A 12,354-nucleotide genomic window follows, 5' to 3' on the forward strand; every position below is an offset into this window, starting at 1 on the left:
CTTCTGTTAGCTGAATCGTTGACCAGGTAGTTCAGGTATGTCAGCTTTTTTTCAAGAAGGTTCTCGTCCCTCGGACACGCTTAAACTGAAACTGCTTACAGTCTTTCTACACTAGTAGTTCTAACCAGAACCAGCAGCAGGAGAAGAACTAAATGATTTGTCATTTCACTGAACTCACGCAAGTGTGGGGAAGTGAAACTGCAAAAAAAACCTGAATCTGGAGAAAAAAAAGTGCTTAAGAAAAAGGAAAAAAGGTGGGCTTGTCTAAACTAAACCCTAACAAGCCAAACCGTGGGTCACAGGTCACAGGGGCGACACACTGTCTTACAGACTACCTCAACTTTTGTGTGGACACAGTCGCCCCTGCTAAGACGGTACGGTGTTATCCTAATAACAAACCGTGGGTAACACAGGAAGTCAAAGCTGTCCTCAACATGAAGAAGAAGGCTTTCAGGAGCAAAGTGAAGGAGGAGATGAAGGCAGCACAGCAGGAGGTGAAACGCTGCCTGAGGGAAGCAAAGGACACCTACAGGAGGAAGGTGGAGCAGAAGTTGGAGAGGAACAATATGAGGGAGGTCTGGAATGGTGTGAAAACCATCACAGGCCACAACACCAAGAAAAGCACAGTGGGGGGGACTGTGGAGAAGGCAAACGAACTCAACAACTTCTTCAACAGGTTTGACCAGCCCACAACCCCCCCACCCTCACCCTCACCTTCACTACAGAGTCCTCTCCCCACTTTCCTGCCTCCCTCGCTTCCCCCCCTTCCTGACACCATGACACCCCCCTCCTCCAATCCCTCTCTCAGCAGCAAGACATCTCCCCCCCTCCCCTCCTCCCAAACATCTCCCAGTGTCACAGTGGATCAGGTCAGGAGGCAACTGAGGAAGCTTCGCCCCAGAAAGGCAGCAGGCCCAGACAAGGTGTGTCCTAGGATGCTTAAGGCGTGTGCTGCTGAACTTGGGGAGCCGCTACAACGAGTCTTCAACCTCAGTCTGTGACTGGGGAGAGTGCCCGCCCTATGGAAGACATCCTGCATCGTCCCGGTCCCCAAAAAGAACCGGCCCAATGAGCTGAATGACTTCCGACCGGTGGCACTGACGTCACATCTTATGAAGACTCTAGAGCGGCTCTTCCTCAACCTCCTCCGACCACAGGTACAACATGCCCAGGACCCACTACAGTTTGCATACAAGGTGGGTGTCGGAGTGGAGGATGCCATCCTGTACCTCCTACACAGAGCCCACTCACACCTGGATGGGGGAAAAGGCACGGTCAGGATCCTGTTTCTTGACTTTTCCAGTGCCTTTAATACCATCCGGCCCTGTATGCTTCAGGAAAAACTGAACAGGATGGAGGTGGACCCCTGCCTGGTGGCTTGGATCTCCGACTACCTCACCGACAGACCACAGTACGTCAGGCTGAAGGACATCACGTCTGACACAGTGGTCAGCAGCACAGGAGCACCACAGGGAACTGTGCTGTCCCCTCTTCTCTTCACCCTGTACACCTCTGACTTCTGCTACAACTCTGAATTATGCCACATTCAGAAGTTTGCAGATGACACGGCCATCATGGGGTGTATCTGGGATGATCAGGAAGAGGAGTACAGAAGTCTGGTGAGGAACTTTGTCGCATGGAGTCACACAAACCACCTGCAACTCAACACCTCAAAGACTAAGGAACTGGTTGTGGACTTCGGGAGGTCCAGAGAAGGTCCACTGCCGGTTCAGATAGAGGGGGAGGAGGTGGAGGTGGTCAACAAGTACAAGTACCTCGGGCTGTGGATGGACAATAAACTGGACTGGTCATGCAACACAGAGCACCTGTATAAAAAAGCCCAAAGCCGACTGTACTTCCTCAGGAGGCTGAGGTCTTTTAACATCTGCAGGAAGCTCCTGAGGATGTTTTACCAGTCGGTGGTTGCTGGAGTACTTTTCTATGCTGTGGTGTGCTGGGGGAGCAGCACAGCAAAGAGGGACTCATCCAGGCTGGAGAAACTGATCAGGAAGGCTGGCTCTGTGGTCGGCATGAAGCTGGACACTCTGGTGACAGTGGCAGAGAAAAGGACATTAAAGAAACTGATGGACATTATGGACAATGCTGGGCATCCTCTGCACACGGCCATAAACAATCAGAAGAGTCTGTTCAGTGACAGGTTGCTTCTCCCCAAGACAAGAACTAACAGACTTAAAAACTCCTTTGTCCCACACGCCATCAGACTGTTTAACTCCTCTCTGGAGGGGAGAGGGAGGGGAAACAGGAGGACAAAGGAGGGGGGAACAACTAAGCTGTAGTGCCTCTGCACCTCACTGTGCAATACCTTGTGCAATACTTTTTGTAAATAGTCAACAGTGCAATAGACTCAATACTTGAAATGTGCAATTCACTTGTATTTTTATTTTTTATTCCTATTTATTCTATTTATCCCCTTCGTATATTTTATTTATATTTGTCTCTGTATTTATATGTGTGTGTGTGTGTGTGTGTATATATATATATATATATATATATATATATATATATATATATATATATATATATATATAACAGTTCTGTAACTGTAACTTTGGTCGTTGCTGTGCTTTTTTTGGAAGTCGAATTTCCCAGAGGAACCCACCCGAGGGATTAATAAAGTTCTATCTTATCTTATCTTATCTTATTATAGAGGAACCTTTTTAGGAATTGAAAGAGTCCAGGATGTTTAATATCTGCAGTCTTCCACATGTTTGTGCTTCAGTGAGTTCCACTGCCACCTATTCTCCTGTTCAACCAAAGCCTTTAAAATCAGGCCAACAAACAATAACCTGTGCAAGCTGTTTGGGTGGATTTACTCTGCACTACCCTCCTGTGCTGACAGCTTTAACAAAGACTTCCTGTGTAGCCAGTGAGCAGCAGAGGGTCACTACCAGAGGACAGCCGCTAAATGTGAGTGCTGAGGGATTTAGGGTCATGTTGAGCTGAAGTATTGTCCTGAAGATTTACTGGCAGATTAAGGCATTCTTATCTCCTGGCCTCTGCTCGTTCAGAGAGTCTGTTAGACCTGCCGTCCACTGAAGCTAATGACTCTCCTCACCACAGTAAAAAATGTCAACTAGAGGATGGAGGGGTCCGTCTCTCTTTACATCTGTCGCCTCAGGAGTCCACGTGAACTTGGCGTTCTTAAAACTTGTAATGTGTTTCCAGCAGGTCAAAGTTTTCTCTTACTGAGTGAAAAATCTCTGCTTTTCCACATCTACATGATAAATTAGCACGAAACCTTAACAAAGCTATCCGTGGATCAGACAGATCCTACAGATATAGGAGACACTTTGGTTTGTTATTTGTTTTTTTGTAGTGCCACCATTCATGCTCCCCTCAGGATGAGTTGTAATGGTTTTATATCCAAGTAACTCGAAATCTTTTCTTCCCTCTTACCAGCCATTTTTCATTATTCCAAGTAATAAATTTCAGCCCGTAGCATGCTAACTGACTCGCTGCTTTGGAGCCTCACAGTTCAAACAAATTATGCTTTGTGGTGATAAAGTTGTCTTTGTTAATAAAGTTTTCCTCGTATTACTCATCTTACCTGTACCTTCACTTCCTGTACCTGTTTCTTCTCTTGTGTCTTTCTCTTATTTTTTTTTCCAATACATCCATCTCTGTTGTCCATTTAATTTTTCTTTATTTTTTAAAATTAAATTCTTTTTTAAATTGTTTTATTTTAATTCTCTAATCATTTGATAATTTAACTTGTTTGGGTTTTATTTTCTCTCATTTATTTTTGGGATTCGTTTTTTTTTTAAATGTTAAATGACTCTTTAATCCTTATTTTTCCTTCGATCTCTTCATTATTCCTTGGGTTCCCACCTGTTTCTTATTTTTCTCTCTTCCATCCTTGTCTTTTTTCTGTATTTTCTTGTTATTCATCTTTTTGATTTCCTTTTATTTCTGCTTTTCATATATTACTCGTCTTATATCTCCTCTTTCTCATATAGTTTATTTTTCTCTCAGCTCCTTCAGTTGCTGTAAACAGCTGTGATAATCTTATTGAGGATTGTGTGTTGAACGGTTTCTTTTTGATAAGCTCAGAGTTAAGAACATAAAGGCACTACACTCTGCTCAAGAGCCTCAACAATACTAGTAATGGTTACTTATAATCGCTTACTGCACACCACAAACTAGTGTGACTAGCATCAGGAGTGGCCTTCTGTTCCGTCGGCTCTCCTGTAACTAAAAAAAGTGCCTTAAAACAGTATGTGACTGCAGTGTGTGCCCTTGAGCAAGACATCGTACCTCCTTTGTATCATTAAGCGAGTGCTGAAGTCGTGATACAAACAAGTGTGTTTGCATGCATGTCCATTGTCCTTTTGTGCATTTGTGTGAACTCATTCTAATTCATAGATTTAAATATGAAGGTGTGTGTTCGTGTGTGTCTGCCAGTTGTCTGTTGTGTGTAACTGGAGATGAAGGTCACCTGTTCAGCTTCAGCGCAAATGCTGCTCCTTGTGAGGAAATCCAAAGCTGACGAGTCAGAAACACGTTACTGCAACACTGTTAACATCACAGTGGCTACAGAGTGAACGCTGTGGGCTCATAAGTTACTGAAGTGCTTCACTAGTACAAGTGCAACGCTGCACGCTTTCTGATGGTTTTTAAGGCTTAAAGAATAAAAGTGTGTTATTGGAGTGGAGTTGTATTTAATTATTATTATTATTTCCCAAAATTAGCCAAATATAAAATTAGCCCAACCTGTTGCTTACAGCACTGTGCACATGTGTACACGTGTCATTTATTCCTATTGCACATGGTCAAACAACAATCTTTGAATGTTTCTTTCTCCTTTTTTTGAAGTAATGCAAAGACAACATACTGCGTTTAATTTTCTGTCAGCGTTTAAGCACCCTGCTGCTAAATGTGTCCTTTTTCTGTTACTTCGGTGTCACTTACACTTAGTGACAAACAACAAACTATTGAACTAATTGGAATTAGTGTGTTCAGCCTGAGTGTAATCTAGCTGCTAAAGCCATTAAATCTGCTGAGCTCTTAATCCTGAGGATAAATTTGGTGACACCAGACTCGGGATAAAATTCAAACTTTTATTCCTTCTACCCAGAAAGAATAATGAAGCTTTGAGTGGCCTTCAGTGGTTAAAGTGCTGTTAAGTGTGTGTGTGTGTGTGTGTGTGTGTGTGTGTGTGTGTGTGTGTGTGTGTGTGTGTGTGTGTGTGTGTGTGTGTGTGTGGACACCTTTCTGTCAGAGGTTGCAGAGTTCCTCTCGTCTTGCTCGGGTTTCAGTGTTTTTGACGGTGCAGACAGTCTCCTCCTCCTTCACTGACTGCAGGACAATACAGGAGGAGATGAATGGTGATTCAAAGAGCAGCTGCTGCTTTTGATGATGATGAAAGGTGGGGGAGTGAAGCTGGAGGAGAGTGGATGGTTACCTGTTCAACTCGCTGACAGAGCGAGGGACAGCGAGGGGCTGGGGGGCTCAGTTTTCCCTCCTAACAACACATAATGAAGAGTTTCATTTCCCCTCTCCTGACAAACTGATTACTGGCACGAAAAGTCAGAGTGATTATTAAATGTTACTGAAGTAATTAGCCGCCTGCAGCCTTTTGGTGTCTGTTAACACACAGACTCAGTCTGATGTTCAGACATTTTAGGTCCTAATGCTGTTTCATTAAGGCTTTTGTTAACCCACACCTGTTCTAATAGGTGTGGGTGCAAAAACAATATAAATACTAGCAGCATAGAACTAGCTGAACTAGCTCTGGGCTAGCTGTTATCTCGGACATTTGGCGGGCACGTCTCCACTCCCCCTGATTTAAAAATTTGTAGATTAAACATCCAAGAAGCAAAATCACCTGAGAGGATTTGTCAGACTCCCCATGGAGACTACATGCAGTAGTATCAAACAACTATAAACACCACAGTGGAAATTCCCTGTTTTATAAACTGAAGCTAAAGATAAGAAGCAGATAAAGGCTTTTAAATTGTTTTTAGTCTGGGAATTACACCTTTGACTCATATCCTTTCATCGTGGTAATTACAGCCATGTGGCTCGCCAAACTGATAGAAAAAAGTAGGAAAATTTCACATAAGCAAAAAATAGAGAAAAAGTAAGTACTAAAGGCTATATTATAAACATATAGCCGGGATAAAATGATTCAGAAGCCCCTTGTTTTGCTTTATGAAAAGATATTGGCAATATTTCAAGTAAAAAAAGTAGCAAATTAAAAAAAAAAATTATTGGGGTCATTTGAGACTTTCAGAGCGAGCTACTGGCCGATAATCTGACGAAATCTGCACTTCTCTTAGAGAACAGGCCATGGAATAAGTATCACCATGATGGGTGATGGACCAGTCGAGGGGAAAATCCTTCGCTGCTAATTTTAAGTTCCTCTCTAATTGCCTGAACGTAAAGTGAATTCACTTTCCGGATCCATCTAAGCAAAAACAACAGAGTTTATCCGGTTTGATCCAGGAATAGAGCCTGTTGATCCAGGAGTACAGCAGTGACCCCACCCCTGCATCCTCCTCGCGTGCAGTGATGCTGTGTAATGGCTTTGTTTCACTGAGATTTACTCCTGTTAGCATCTGTCACTATAGGCTTAGCGCTCGGGCCCCCGTGGCTTTGTTTTCAAGGCGTGGACCTCCACGAAGACAACTGAACCAATTAGAAATCTAATTGGGTCATTGTGGATGAACAATCTGTGCTCTCCTAGTGCTACAACCATAGAATACTGTTCATAACATAAGAGGTTGCCATTTTCCATCCAGGACTGAACCTCTAAAAGGAAAATAAGGAAAGAGATGGTATTTAGAGCCATATATATATATGCTCAAGGTTTTTGGGGTGTTAAAAGGTGGATTTTTTTCTAACTTCATTGTGTAACATCCTAGTTGAAATAAGTACAAAGTGAAAAGGTGAAGGTGAAGTTGTTACCTGACAGATAAAGGTGTGTAAAAAGTTAATACCTGCCCTTAAGGTTCAGGGCTCGCATGTTTGACTGCTGGCTATAAACAGTGTTTACATTGGACTAGTCTAACAAGACTGTTCACCGTACAACAGTTTGCCTCATAGGGAAAAGCAAATAGTTTGAAATGGCATTCATATACGCATCTTTCTTTCTGGGGTTTCCCAATTCCTTTACTTTGGGATAGCGATGCCTTTTATTGTACACATAAAAGTTAAAAAGCCCAAAGCCCATGCCAAACTGACGTATACCGAGTGTTTAGCTAGTTTAGTCAACATCCTTGAGCAACTCCCTCATCTGAGGCAGTCAGCATTTTAATGTGGCCGAGTAAAGAAGCTCTTGTTTTCTCAGATGTTTGCTGTCAGACAACAAAAACGAAGGGAAACAGCCACATCCCGTTATGACCCATAGAGAGTAGAGCTCTGCACTCCTAAAATCCTGATCTTACGACTGTGATTGTGATCTGACAAACTCACCATTCACACAAGTTATGATCTCTTGGAAAGTTACAGAATGACGAGGCTCAACCTAAACCTTTCTGCCCCGGGAATGATTCTTAAAACTTGGAAATGAGTTCATATTTGTACCTTTACTGTTCTCTCATGTTGAAGTCAGTTTGAATTAGTTTTTGTTGGAGGCCTGAAATAAAGTTTGTTTAACGCAGACCTTTAGACATGAATTCTGAAGCTGCTGTTTGTCACAGAAAAACGTTTTGCTAAGAAGTGGCTAAATTAAATTACTCAGGTTTTTGGGGAAATTTAACATCATGCAAAACACACTAAGGATGCTTCATACATTTATAGCCCAACATTAGTGCTGAACTTATTATGATTAGTGTTGACATTTTGTAAAGATCATCTTGAACAAACCTGACAGACTTCAAGACGACACCAACAGATGAATAACTGAGAAACTTAAAGACAGGAGCGCTATAGCTGAGGGTTTCATATATAGTTTGAAAACAGGTGCTACAGGAATGTATGGGGGGATGTCAGAGACATGTCGAAGTTAGTAAAATAGAAGTCATGGAAACTGCAAGTGAGGTGACTACAGAAGTGTAAACCTCTTTCAGTTTAGCTTTCGTTACCAGAAGTCAAAGTATTTTGACTTATGTGGTGTTCTGACCTGGAGTAATGAACCCGTCTGAACATGCCGGCAGGTTTTGAACGGCTCTTGGACTCGATCACGTTTCATCCATCTAAAGGAAAAACACATTTGAGAGATGAACTGAATCCCCTGAAGCGTCACCGAGAGAGGAATGTGAGAAATGAAGCCTGGCAGGATGCTGAAGGGCAGTTTTGGTGTTAATGTGTGTGTGGGGGTGGGGGGTCAGATGTGATCGACTCCTCAGACAGAGACTTGTTTTCTTCTGGAAGAGTCCCTCGGCCTCAGCGGGTCACCGAATGGCTTCAGGGCCCCTCTGCTGTTTGAGTTTGTGTGTGTGGATACGCTGAGATGGCTGGTTCATAAGGGTCTCATTTTTATTCTTGGTAACAATAGTTTATGTGGACAAAAGAAAGAATTTAAAGTACACGGCATCTTTGTAACGTCTTTCTGTAATTTTCTGTTACGTTGTTTTTCAAATTTTCAAATGATGGAATATTCACTTCATTATTTATGTTTTTTCCAGCCTATTGAAACCACAAGCCAACTTTTTCCTCTTTTGGTATCCTATAAGCTACGGCTTTACCATTTCCCAGAATGACCTTTGGAGTGGTGATTGTTTTAATGTGGTGAATATGCAAACTCTAGCTCGTCTCTAAAGCCGTTTTCACATGAAGTCAGCACTCCCTGAATGTTTTTAGGATTTTTAGGCTTTGGGCTTCATGTAATTCCAAAGTGTACGGTGAAGATAAGGTCTGAAGCAGTTAAAGCACCAGCTACACCTGTAGTGTAAACAGTTTTAATGCTTGACCAACATTTTTGAGCTTGTGAAATAAAAGTTCTTCTTTGTACTGCAAGTTTTGTTGTAGCCTTAAAGTTCTTGTTGATTAACCAGCAGAACCACATGTGAGAATGGAAACATTTTTACATTAGCTGGTCTTTAATGTGCCGGCTTGTTCTTGTGTGAAATGTGTTGAAGTCCAGTATTCACTCTTTTTTTTTTTTTTTAGCTCGTATATTGGTCGGTAATATCTTGAGCTTTTACTGCTAAATGTCTCATTATGTTCAGCACTTTGTTTCCAGTAGAGGCCGTTGTTGGAAGAGAGGATGATAAAATGTGCTGTAATGCTCTGTATCCCGAAGTTCTGCAATAACTGAAATGCTGCATTATTTCACCTCGTGTGTCATTGCTAAAGGTTACTGAAATATCTGGGAAATGCCCCGTTCATGTGTGTTGCTGAAAATACTTCGTGGTTTGGTTGTTTGGAGAAAAGGCTGAGACAGCAGAGGGTTTGGCTGCTCTGCATTTTCCATCCCAAAGCCAACTAGACTTAAAGTCAGATGGAGTAATACCTCACTGATGAATTTATAGCAGTTAAATAAAAGCGATTACCAACAGAGTCCAGCAGTGAGGACAGTTTTCTACTTCAGAATCTGATAGTTGTCTTCTGAAAGATGCCCAGACCTTCCTGCAGTGATGGGTCATTATTTTTGAGCACATCTCCCTTGGTGATCCTGCAGGCTGCAACTCCCTGCAGAGCAGTGATAATTGGAGGTCTGCCCTAAATTAACCTCTCTGTCTCTTGCTTTTCACAACTGGACCATCGTGTGGCCTTAAACAGTTGGCACTACTGACCGACTGTAGAAAGCTGCTTAGAAGAATGGCCTCTTTGTCGAAATGCTGAAGAGATTTAAGCCTGTTGCATGGTTGAAACTCTAGATTTGTTCCTTCTGTGTTTACTTTTCTATTTGGATTTCATTTTTATTACAAATAATTCCAGAAGACTAATTGGAGGTGAAAAAAGTTAATAAATATAATATTTTAATACAGAAATGGTCAAAAATAGTATATGGTTAATAGGAGAACCTTTTAACGGATTAGTCCTACAGGCACGGACGGCTTTGGACCCAATGGCTTGGATGAAATGTCCTTTCTTTCTGATACTGCTATCAACGTTGTGACTTCTGCATGATGTTCAGACTCAAGTTTGTGGTCTGACCATGAAGGCCAAATCAATTTTTAAGGAAAGATACTTTACCAAAGAACACGGATGAGAAATTGTGGCTTTCCAACAAGCAGAAGTCATGACATCACACGTTACATGTTTCAGCGCTCAAATGTCCGCTTAGTCTTCGTCTCTCTTCGCTATAACAGACAGGTGTGTCTCCGGCTTATTTGCATGCATAAATTCACATTCTGAACAACAAATCTCCACGAGAAGCCTTTGTGGTGGTTGAGGCCTGATGTCCTTAACTACAGTGTAAACATGCATCAGATCTCAACAAACTGAGTCTGTTTGGATTTTGCACAGTTAGTTCAACCAAATAATAATAATAATAATAATAATAATGAAATAAATGGATGGTGGGTTGATCTGTGCACCAATCCTTTAAGGATTTGATTAGCTTGAGTTCTTCAGAGTTAAATGTAGTGTTTGATCAGGCTTTTAAGGCTGTCTGATGATGGAAACCAACAATTTATACATTTATGCAAAGAGTGAACTTAATTTGCCCTCCAAACTGAATCACAAGCAAGATAGAAAGTTGTCTTTTATCTCAGTAATAGTTTTATGAAACACACAGAAGACTGAACATAAGGTGGAAGTAATACAAGTTTAGAAAACTTTGGTAATTAAATGACAGACTGAGTTTCATAATGGTTTGAAAATGCAGTGGGGTATTTAACAGCTATCACTAGTTTTGACGAGACGTTGCAGGACGAGAGTTTAGTCTCGAGAAGCTGTTCGGCCTTGTCCTCAGACACATGATAAGAAGACATCTACTGATGGCTGCCCTTGTCCAGCTCCAGATTTCATGTAGTCTACAGGCTCAGGGTCAGGTTTATCACAACAAGCCTTGAATTATAAGCTGTGAGGAATTACAATACTTTTACATGAAACCTTCCAGTTAAATGCTGCCACCTGCAAAATAATAGCAGCTTAATGGAGGTGTATTTTCAGCTGGAGGTCTAAAACAAATCTAAGGTTTTCATTTGTTTCTTTGTAGTTTTTCTTTTGATTCACAAAAAAACTAAAGATCCATCTTGTTCAGTATTCTTGTGCACTTTCTCTTTATGCAAAATAAAAGCACCTGTTTTCAAAAGAAGCAGGGATATCTGACCACTGTGACATTTCTTAAACCCTTCAAGAGATTCTCGCCTTGACAGCCATCTCAAAATGTCTCAAGGCATTTAAAAAAACATTTTTAAAGGAGGTATTTTGAAACATTATCTATATTGACCTTTCAATGGAGCATAGAGACTGCATGCACTGAATCAGCAGTCAGTTCTGATAAATGGCTTGCAGCTTTGTCCCTAAATAAAATGTAAACTGCTTTTTCCCCTGGGAGGTAGATTTCTACCATCATCTTAGCTCTTGTGTAATTCACTCATAGATTTTCAGTGTGCTGTGTCTCTCTCATAGTCTGTGCCTCTGGTATTCCTACTTCTCTACCGTTTTCTGAAGTTGTATCTTGCATGCATTGTGTCCTGTCTTCACTAGAATTCATAATCAGTGGGTTTTTGACACCTTTAACCTTTAACATGTGGAAATTCTACATCAAATATATTGTGTTTGCCTGTAACCACCAAACTTTGCATCTCATCCTTTGAGTAACATAAGATCAAAGTTGTCAGACAGAATACTATTCATTGTAAAAGCATACAGTTATTATGGTTTACTTTTGACATCCATAATATCTGCAATTTGTAGAAAAAGAAGTTGTGTTAAGCTGGACACATCGATATTTCCTGTCATGGTTCAGTCATTTTTCTCAGCTGTTTTCTGTTACGCTTCATCATGACTGAGACATGAAACTATGCACCACAACAATGTTTGCTATGTGTTCTTGGAATTTCATGTTTTTTCTCATTCTAGTTTATCCCTGATAAACGCACGTGAATGCAATTTAATTCTAGAACTTTAATTATGTTGAGTTTCAAAGTAAAAGGGGGAAATGCCGTCGGCTTTGTTCGATACATCTGGGTTTTCAGAAGTCTGAGCTTTTTAACATTTCTCAGAAACTGCTGTGGTCTGGTGCTCTTGCCTTTATCTGTTCTCGTCTGGCTCATTCTCTCACAAAAGAGCCAAACCGAATGAAATTCAAATCTAAAAATGCACTTGTAAAACTTGTGGTAGAAAACTGGCAGCCTGATGTCCACATCTGGCCTTAAACCAGAAACTAAATGACCTGTGACCAGATCAGACTTTAAGAGGAAGTTGACATGGACCAATTCTGCTATAAAACAGCATCTCAGGAAACTGCTCTGCTGTAGGGATAAATGATTTCCTGTG

At 41.3% G+C, this 12,354-nt stretch overlaps 1 protein-coding gene across 1 annotated transcript in view; it reads left to right on the forward strand.

The window, feature by feature from the left end:
• Positions 1–12,354, forward strand: part of myo10 (myosin X) — a 127,487-nt gene that overhangs the window by 41,795 nt on the left and 73,338 nt on the right. The window lies entirely within an intron of this gene.

Source organism: Copadichromis virginalis, linkage group LG18, assembly GCF_057382275.1.
Source record: "Copadichromis virginalis isolate Kocher_CV1m ecotype Utaka linkage group LG18, C_Virginalis_male_GT1.1, whole genome shotgun sequence".
NCBI classification, from domain to species: domain Eukaryota; kingdom Metazoa; phylum Chordata; class Actinopteri; order Cichliformes; family Cichlidae; genus Copadichromis; species Copadichromis virginalis.